The 10,539-nt window shown below is 39.0% G+C and overlaps 1 protein-coding gene across 2 annotated transcripts in view; it reads right to left on the reverse strand.

Annotated features, from left to right (window-relative positions):
* nlgn3a (neuroligin 3a) overlaps positions 1 to 9,789 on the reverse strand; it is a 163,874-nt gene extending 154,085 nt beyond the window's left edge. For both annotated transcript variants that reach the window (XM_008327322.3, XM_008327318.3), the window contains exon 1: positions 8,933 to 9,789. The gene's annotated coding sequence lies outside the window, so the exon portion shown is untranslated. The remainder of the gene's footprint in view (positions 1 to 8,932) is intronic.
* Positions 9,790 to 10,539: the final 750 nt, after the last annotated feature.

The raw sequence follows: 10,539 nt of genomic DNA on the forward strand, positions 1-10,539 counted from the left end.
TGTACCAGTTTATAGGCTTCACTAAGTCAGACAGAACCCACTGGGTCAAATAAACTACTGTCAGTGGGATTTAAGTCTTGTGTTAAAGTACATTTAAAAAAATCAGTATTAAAAATTTTGCATCACCTAAGCTCCAACAGCCGTTCTGAAGTGTGAACACTGGCTTTAAAACGCAATCGATGACAGAGAAATTTCCCAGGCCTGATTTTTCTTTCTTGGCAAATTTGTCAGATTATTATCAAGTCAATTTCCTGGAGTCTGCTGTTGCACAGTTTGATGGCGTGATAATAACATCATTGAAGAAGAGCTATAATTGTTGAGGATAGCTCTTTTTTTTTTTGGAAGAATGTGGGCACAGATGGGCCCTGAGCTGATGGAAGATTTTCTCTGTCCCCAACGGCTATCACGAAACTTTGGCAAAGTGGCAAGAGATATAAATAGGCTGCATCCAGGAGCAGTTCTACATCTAAGCACAAAAATAGAGCCATCCCATGAAAGGTGTCATTTTAATAAAGCAGTGACTCACTGTATGGAACAGGAAGGTCAGAGTTTGTGGAGGATCTCATTAGCTAGTTTTAACATTTATTCATATTTGTACAGTTTTCTGCAAGTTAAGGGTTTAAATCTTTGGAATATGTAATTTTGCTTCATTGGTGGCAAAACCTTTATTTTAGAGTTTTACTGTACTTTAACTACTTAAAATATATTTAGTTAAGAAATAACCAATATTTTTTCAATATATCTTTGGAAATAGTTTGAGCTATTGCTAATTCATGGACATTTTATAAATGTGAATGAATGATGTCATGACTGTCCATAACTGTATCATAATGGTGATCTATAGCACTCGGTCAAAACCAGTTCCCTTGCATGGTATAAGTCTATAAGTCAAGAAATCAAGTTCCTACAAATATTTCTTTTTGTTTTGGGAAAAGAAAAAAGTAATTTGAAGTTGAAGTTGGAAAACCTGATGAAACTAAAGGTAACAGTTCAACGCTTGTCAACGGTACAATAATAAATATTTTTTTCCTATTGACGTCAACAACCATCTTAGAACTTTTTCCACTTGCGCTCTTATGCACCACAGCACTGAAAGCACCGCAAAGAGAGCAACTGTTCTCACATCTGCCTGAGGAGCAGGTTCCTGTGATACATCACTTGTAACAGTGTATGTGTAAATATGTGTGTGTGTGCAAAGAAGATGAAGGATTGTTACTAATCTCCTGCATTACTGCAGTCATTTCCACTCTCCTCATCAGCAGGAGCATGTGCTCTGTGAGATTTAAAATATTTAAACCTCTAATCTGTCAGCATTATGAGGTTAGCACACCAACACTGCACTGCTGTCCTATCTGTCACCGCGCCGGCCCCCACATATATCACGGCGGCCTGATGTGGCCCATTGTATTTCTGGTTGGGAGAAGTCTACGCAGCCGTGCCGTGTAATTTCTCAACAGTGGCAGAGACACGCTGCTGGACCCTGGAGAAAAATTACAGCGAGTGCACGTGGCTAAAATAAACTGGTTCCACCGAGCACAAGAACGCTGCTAATAGTTTCCCCCGTGAACAAACCCCAGTGACTTCCCCCCATTCTTTCACCATGGTTAAAAACAGCATTTAGTATTGATCTGGTGGCAAAGATTCATAGCCTCACGCAAACACAACACGAGTGTCTCATGAGTGGGCCTCCGTGTTTTTGGTCAGTTTGGCAGCTGGGAGCGCGCCTCCTTTATCTGTCCTACGCATAGCAGCATACAGCATTTTCCTAGACTCTGAATTAATAACCAAGAGTGAATAAAGTGAATGGGATTAAAACCCGAACAACAGACTCATCTATGACGGCCGGATTGATGGAAGACACTGCAACGCAGGCCATTTAGTCATGTCTTCATACGACAGGCTTTTACTAAGCTCCTTAAGAGCCTGCCCCGGGGGATCCATGGTAGGCTGGAGATACTGACTCAGGCCTTATCTTCACTAATTTACCCCATGAATTAGATGGGTCCTCGACTCTGTGTCCTGTCAGAACAGCACAATACTCACTCCAGGTTAAGAAAATGAGCAGAGAAAAAGGCTGTGAGATCGATGAGCCCTGCTGCCTCTGGAACTGTTTTTTTTTTTTGACAGTAAGAATCCTACGCGAGATTTAAAGATTCTTGATGTAATAACACATGTTGGTAATGCTGTGTAATGATAAGGATCTAAGAATATAATGTTATGTGGATCAAAGTCCAAGATCTAAGGCTTTTACTGATAATCATATTTCATTTTAGAATAAAATTAAGATACAAATGTTGACGTTGACCTCTTTTTTTCTTGTTAGAGGATCGTAAATATGACGGCTGATTATTGAACAAAAATGCAATAATCAGAAATTAGTCCTTTTCCTCCATCCTTTGACCAAAGGTGATCACCTTCTGCAGAATCACTCAGCAGAAAATCCAGGCAGGCAGACTCTAAACCTTGAATTGTGACTTGACAACTTAAATTAAAGAAAATATGTGACCATCCTCCAGGCTTCACTCAAAGCCCCGGAGCTGCCGTGCTTTGGACAGAACCTCATGAAAATCACTCCCATGTAAACAAACGACCACTTCATGCTCGACTTAATTGTTTCCCTCATTCCAGAGTTAAAAAGGTCGTTCATTAATTTTGTATGTGTCACACCAATGTTGAGCTGCAGCCCGGCCCAGTGCTTATACAACAGCTGCTCTAAGGCTCCCTGTGATGGAAATTTTAAAGAGTCTCCTTTTAGAAAAGAAACCGATCGATGAACTGCCCCTTTACTGCAGCAGCAGGTTTACTTTAAATTAAACGGGGTTGGGTTTCGTCCTCGGCCTGTGTGCCATTCAGACTAAACTGTTTAATAAATAATTCAAATAATAAATAGACAACTTCTGGCAGACAATGAGTGGAAACATACTGTGTGACATCTGTTTTGTACTTGGGATGGCAGTGTCCAAAAGAAGCCTGTTGTCGAAGCAGACATTGGTCTTTGGCAGGGAAACCTGTCTGTCATGGGAGATGTTTTCTGGGCCATGAACAATGTAAAAATCTCTGTTAAACATGCACTGAGCACCAGGCTCCAGGCGTAGCTGCGCTCCTCGGGCCGAGATTTTTATTTTTAGTCAAAGCTGTACGCTTCTCACAAATTCTCCAAAGTGTATCTTATTTATTATTAACAAACATGACAAGTGTATCTAGTCAATTGGTGCCTGTCTAAAGTAATACAAACAAAATCGGTGGATGCTGTTTTTGTCTTGGCAGTCCCATTACAGCAGATGATTTAATGATAATGAAAGCAAATACCAGGAAGACAAGTTTATCCTCCTTCATTAGTCCCTATACATTTCACTTAGAGGGAAACGAGACTGTGACGACTGACATGTAATGAAAATTTGTTATGAAAGATTTGCCTGTTTTGATGCTAAATTAGTTGCCGAGATTAGTTAAAACACCTAAAGTGGTATAAATGGTGTGTATCGTAGGAGCCAATAGGAGCAGAACTCAGATTTCATTTCAATTTTTTTTTACTAAATCACATAAAAACTAAATTATTCTTGTCTATAAATATAAATTAATTCTCACAGATTTTAAATTAAACCCTTTAAGCCTAAGAAGCAATCTTGATATTTTTTTAAATTAATGTCATTCAACTAGAAAAAATGCAATGAACCCATTTCCCTTCCATCCTAATTTTGATTTTTAATCGTTTTTATTGAATATGTAGAAAATTGAGAAAAATATTCTTCTCAAGTTAAAACTATTTTGAGACTTAAGCACAGAGCGCCGCTGTTCTGTGGAGCTGTACCAAGTTAGTGTCCATATTCCACCAGTAAAGATTTTCACTCTAAAATTTGCAAAAGGAAAGAAATTTTGAAAAATGCATAAAGGGGCAGCATCACTGCAGATGTACTGACCCACATATACTTCACTATTTTTCCTCCATACTGGACATCTTAATCTGAAACTTTCCACAAACACATGACCTTGCAAAGTTGTACACTCGCTTCTATGACAATTCTGTTTTTGTTTTTTTTAATCCCAGCTCCCAGAGAGTGTCTCAAAGGACGTTTTTTCCGTAAGGTCAGACGTATCCATTTGGGAAATTAATCAGTGGCTTCTCCTGCTGCATTAACACAATATGTCAAACACACAAATAACCTTCCTCCAATATCCAACACAAACACAGAGGAAACCTCCCTCCCTCACACCTTGGACCATGTGTGGAAGCATGAAAGCAGAGATGACAGCACACAGAACCTGAGTTCCCTCGAGCCTGGCACCAGATGAGAAGCACATCTGTGTAGAGCCGGTGCAGGACGTAAACAGGAGATGACTCTCTGACCTCTGCAGCAAACAGTAAGGTTTTATCAGGCTTTCTTTAAACAGGTTAGGTTTGCACTGGCACTTGTTCAAACTTTGAGGGAAAAACCACGGCCCAGTAAAAGTCATCACCAGGGTCAGAAATCCAAAATCTGAATTTTTGTCATGGTAGTCTCCTGTAATGGTTTTGAAACAAATTTGTTTTTTTACTGGTAGCAAACTGTTTTGTTTTGGTTTTTTATATGTATATTTTGTATGACTTTTTCATTCGAGGCAGTCAAGTGTGTTGTAGAATTACCATTTAGAAAGGCGATAACTAAAAAGGGTAGCCAAAAATGTGGCAGACGCATCTAGTAGCTATCTAAGATTGGCAAAACAAATTGTGTTTGTATTTGGGATCACTCTAACAGTTACATTGCATTGACTTTGCTGCATCACTAACAATGGTGCAGCTAGGTGGAAGCTAAAAGGGTAGCTACAATGTGGCAGAAGAAGCACCTAGTAGCTAGCTAAGACTGGCGAAAGATGTATGTAAATTCCTAAAAGGTAGTTCCAAAACAGTTGCGATTACTACAATATGCTTTTAACTTGATCTAATATGTCCATTTTAACCAATGCAGTTTTCTACCATAACATTTTTAATGGCTTTTTTAAAATCACTTTTCTTTTTAAACCGCTTGCCTACAACTTTTTCTTTATTTGTTCAGTGTGGCTGCAATCTGGTGCCTGCAAACACATCCCAGTACATCCCACATCCTAGTCATGCATGCATCCTGTGAGTGGGAGTCCTGTCATCCCGCGTGTCCCCTGATTTGTTCTTTTTTTTTTTTTTCTTGTAATTTGTCAGCTGGCTGTAAGATGCTCCACCATCATGATTGTTACCAAGCTCAACTACAACCCAGTAAACATGGGGAAAAAAGGAAAAGGAATTGGTTTTAAAAACAGCAGGGAACTTGAAAAATAGTACTTTGCTGGACTGGAATACAAACACTGAATGGCCTTAGAGAGAATTCACAAGCAGTAGCAGCAGCAGCAGCATGCATAATTCTTCACAAGATATTAAAAATACACACACACACACGAACGAGACAATATAAATGAATAATGACATTTCATCGATTTTTAAATGTGCACGACACAACTGTGAATTCTACAGGTCTGTGTCTTTGTGATGTGTTCAGGACTCCTTTCATCTGACGGTGTGGTGCACCTGCCAAAATGAAAGGCTAGATGATTTCCTAAATACTTAGGTATCAAGGATAGACTGTCTATTCATCCAATCACCATGACAACAGCACTTTCACTCCCTCTTTTCTTTTGGAAGTCCGCGCTCATTGTTAATTATTTCTTCTACCACTCTCTACAGTGGGACTCTTGATTCCTTGATTTGCCTCCCGTGTTCAGGTGTTACAGGCATGTAAAGCAGACATGGGGAAAACTAGGGCCCGGGGGCCAGATGCTGCACGTAAGGCTAGAACCCCTCTCATGTCAATACAAATTGTTCAAATGGTAGTATGAACGCGTCCACATTCAGACTGTATTCATTTGGATTTGGTGGTGGTCGACTCGGGGTTCTATACCAATGTGGGTCGCATCGGAAAGGTAAAGGCGATGTCATGTCATATACTGTATATACTTTACAAAAACAAAGACTTTTTTGGTTGTTGTTAGAAATTCTGCTTCCCAGTGAGCAATTATGAAGCAAAGACATTGTTAACAAGTCAAGACAAGGTTTACGCATCAAGAAGGGAAATTCAATCAGTCAAGTCAAATGGATTAATTTTCAGTAGTGGTTATTATACAGTACTGTGTTGTTACAGAGGAGACAGAGCTGGTTCTGCCTATCACTTAAATTGTAAATCACTGTGGCCCCTAAGCCAAGAGTTTGCCCACGTCTGCATTAGAGCCACTCAGAAGTAAACACTAATGCACAGAGGTTCTCTCCCTCAAAAGTTGTTGTGCTGTTTGCTGATACATTGGTTACAATTAAATGAATTGATTTTTTTTTACCCTGAAGTTACTACAGTATTTTCTGTTGAATTAAGATTTCATGAGAGACCACAAAGCATTACTGAACGTATTTATTAATGACACAGAGTAATGTTTCAACAGCCATGTTCTCAGAAAAACCTCCAGGCCATATTTAAAAACAAACTTCTTTACATACTATAAATACTAAAAAATAAAACTGAAAGCTCCTTTCACCTCCACATTGATTCACGACTTTGTAAATACCCCCAGACCAAAATGAATATTGCAACAGAACAATTTTATCAAATGTAAACATTAGCGTAAAAGAAAAAGGAAATAAGATTTGAAAGATTAAATACAATTTAATCCATCTTTATTTGTCAGGTGATTCTGCACATGTTTTGAATTGTATGAAACCATTTCCAAAATGTCTCAGGGGAAGTCACCAAAAACATTTTTTTTCCATCAGATTTTATCTTGCCATGTCAGTTGAGTGCTGAGATTCGTTACGTCACCTGGTGCGACTTCACTGCTGCTCCACACTGTTTACAAATGGACACACTTTCTTCTTCCCGTTCAGTCTTCTTTTACATTCAAAACGTGTGTGTGTGTGTGCACGATAATGGACGCTGCCATTGTGAGCGAGCTCCAAGCTACAAATGTGGCCCAGATTTACTCACATGCAGCTCTTTTTGGACCAGTGGTTCAAACGTATTATTTTACACTGACCTAGTGAATGTCAGCTGATAACCAAAAAACGACATCACATCCATCCCACAACCATGTTGGATGAGTTCCAGTTGATGAGAATCCACTTGTAAATGCATAACAGCATTTTATAATATTCCATGCGAAGCAAGGAAATAGTCAGACCGACTGCTTAAGAGGCAGCACTTATAAGCCTAACTTAATAAAATTATACTGTGAGCAAACACACACACACACTCAGAGAGAGAGCGAGAGAGAGAGAAACAAGGCATTATTATACTCTTCATATAAAGAGATCTAAAATCAGGAAAGTGCTTTAAAGAAAACAGTTGAACCAGAACTTTTGCACAGTTAATATAACAAGCTGACATCCTGGTTAGCAGAGTCGTCTGAGGTCTAACAGGCTGACAAGAAAGACATACTGCATCCGAGAGCAGTACTACTACCATCTTGGTGCATACTGTAGCTGGAAAATATCACTTTGTCCCACAAACTGTGTGTAAATGTATGATCACACAAATATATCAAAACTCATTTTTTGAGGTTTTGTGTGGGTGTGTTTTTCTGCAGATTTGCTGTCCTTTCTTTCCCATGCTATTTGCAGAACATATCTGTAGTATAGCCATTTAATTTAACCATTTTAAAATATGCCTGTAGGTGGCAGCAGTGCAACTTTAGGTTTCCCAGGTAAATCTGAAGAAGAAAAAATGAGCTGGAGAGAAGGACTAGCCTCGAGATTAATTTATGTCCAATCATGCATTTATTCACCAAATACAATTTCAAAATATTTTTATTTTCAATGGTGAGAATGTGTACAGGGATACATTTTACATTTTATGCAGTAAAATATGTTGGGGGGTTGGTTTTTTTTTTAGACTTTGTTTTGGTATGTGGTTGCAAAGATAAGCTGTGCTTTTCTCACCACTAACAAGTATTAGCAACGGTTAGACTTGTAGCACAAAATGTATTACTCGTAAAAACTAACTCAAAACTAGCCTTGATAAGACGAGAAAACTAGATGCAGTAGCACACTAGAACCCAAAAAATGGAACATTTTACCTGTGTTTATGGCACCCCCTGCTGGACATGTAGGTGGGGTTAAATAATTTGTTTATAAACAATATTAGCAAATATGCTATTTCCAACTTAGCAGATCGATAGTTTTTGTGGATTTATCCTTGATCCCCTACTGTATTTGATATATATATACATTTATTTAGACCGCTGCAGCAGAAGCAGGCAACCAATCACGTTGATGCTGAGACTGTTTTATTTATTTACAACTTCCCTAAATAATCAATCCACGAGGAAAGACTGGAAAAACAGCAATAAAAGCGGAATGCCCTTAATACCTCTGGCACAGACTCCTGCTCCTCGGTTCAACAGATGGAGGTAGTCTCCTGCTCCATCCTGATGGAAGATTCTACTCTCATTAAAAGGAATTACGACTGCGCCTATCGACTTGATACAGCATTTTTTTCTTTACTTTTCTCAAACTTCCAAATCCCAAAGACAAAGAGACAGAGGGATCGTGTGTCTCTGCTCCATTGCGCACTCAAGATGCATTTCCTCCAAGTAACAAGTGCCCTGAAAGATCCTGACAAGCTCTCCTGGTCTGCACTGACGTTAGCAGGGAAGCTGTGTTATAATATAAACCCGTCACATATGTCAAAGTGGACGAGGGACACGTTCACGGTGATCCGGCAGCATCCAGAACCCCCGGACCAGCTCTGTCTGTCCAGTCAAGTCGCTAAGATCTAATATTTGTGCCGCTTTACTGCATAGAAAAGTAAAAAAAAATTTAAAAAATCCATGGTTAAAATTTAAGTATTTCCGAATCCAAATTTCGGGATATTCATAAGTGCGAAAACGAAACCGAAAGAAATATGTTTTCCCAGCTTTTATTGAAGTGTCATGAATGCCTCACCTGCCTCGCCGAGTCCCCATGCCGAGTTTCGTGAAATAAAAAGCCGGAACAGGGCTGACTGTGTCGGGATCTTCACTCACAGCCGGGAAGAAATACTCCAAATATCCCTTTACCCCGCGAACTGCTTGGCTTTTTCGGGAGTGACCTTCCTATAAAGCGACGGCTGTCATTATGTCCCCTCCGCTGTCATGTCACTGCTTTTTCCTCATGTTGTTTATTATTTTATTTTTTTTATTATTATTATTTATTTAAATGTTATCTGTTTTCTCAAGCTGGTAGCTCTCCTCCTCCTCCTCCTAGCGCGTTTGGATGCTTCTGCCGTGACTCCCGGACTCAACACGAGCTTCGCGGGTGCGCGCAGCGCGTTCCCGCAGCCACATTCGGGCGCGCCGATTGGAGACGGAGAAGAGTTACTAGGTAACCAAGGGCACACGCATCCCACATGAAAGGCAGCAGAGAGGATTTATGCCCTGCGAATATGCTCTGCCCTTCTCCTCTACCTTCTTTGACAGCTCAGCCAAAATGGGCGTTTTTAATATTTCAATGATGTGCCAGACTTTAGTGTCCATATCACAAAAACACTATATATCATCCCCTGGAATCATCATCCTGGTATGGCCTGGAGTCCCTGGAGGGGGTTCTGAAATCCATAGGTATTAGTTTCCCTGCAAATAGGGCGGAAAAATCTACAAACGATCCTTACCGAGTTGATACAAGGTTAAGAGAAGAGAGAAGGACGTTTAAGTAAGCTGGGAGAATAAAGAGAAGAGCTGGAATGGTTCCCTAAATTCTAAACAGGCGATTTAAAATCTTATTAAGCTACACAGGTTTGGGAGGAATTAAGTTTCAAGCTGATCTCTCATTTCCCACAAAGAAAAAGTTTTCTAGTAAAAAAAAAAAAAATCCTCAACTTAATTTATATTTTAAATTTAGTGTTTTTGTAAATAACACAGAATAAATTGGAGTTGTTTTGACTGATGATATTACGAAACGTAGTAGGCATACATCTAAGAAAACAACAATCTGATTCATATGTAGAATACATTTGCATAATAATGTTTGTTCTTAAAGGTATAGTACTCTGAATCAAAATAAATAAAACGAATATTACACGGAGTAATACTACGACAACGTACTCTTTTTATTAAAGGGGCAAAATTGCAATATAAAATGTAAAACTGTTTTATTTTCTGTTAAAAAATTGAAAAGAAATGTTGCATGTTACAGCACCCCCTTCAGGTGATTGAGGGCTATATGCTTGGTGTTAAGAAAAACACCAAGCATATAAAAGAACTCAAAATATTGAGTTGAATATAATAGCTCAGTGGTTCTCAAACTATGGCACGCATACCAATGCTGGTACTTGGGCTCCCTCTAGTGGTAAAATGCTGAACACGATCCCCATTTGAATCAGGTTACTCATACAGTAAAATGTTAAACAGAGCTATTATTTACCTAATTTCTTTCTATGTGTTTTGGTTTGTGTGTGTAGTTTCAGAATTAAATTTAAGTGCCAGTTATTGTGCTGCTTTATTGTTCAATACATCTGGCTGTTAGGCTAATAACTGCATAATGAATAAACTCTATTTTTGCATATTGTTCTCAGC

This window comes from Cynoglossus semilaevis, chromosome 15, assembly GCF_000523025.1.
Source record: "Cynoglossus semilaevis isolate Cse_v1.0 chromosome 15, Cse_v1.0, whole genome shotgun sequence".
Classification (NCBI taxonomy): Eukaryota; Metazoa; Chordata; class Actinopteri; order Pleuronectiformes; family Cynoglossidae; genus Cynoglossus; species Cynoglossus semilaevis.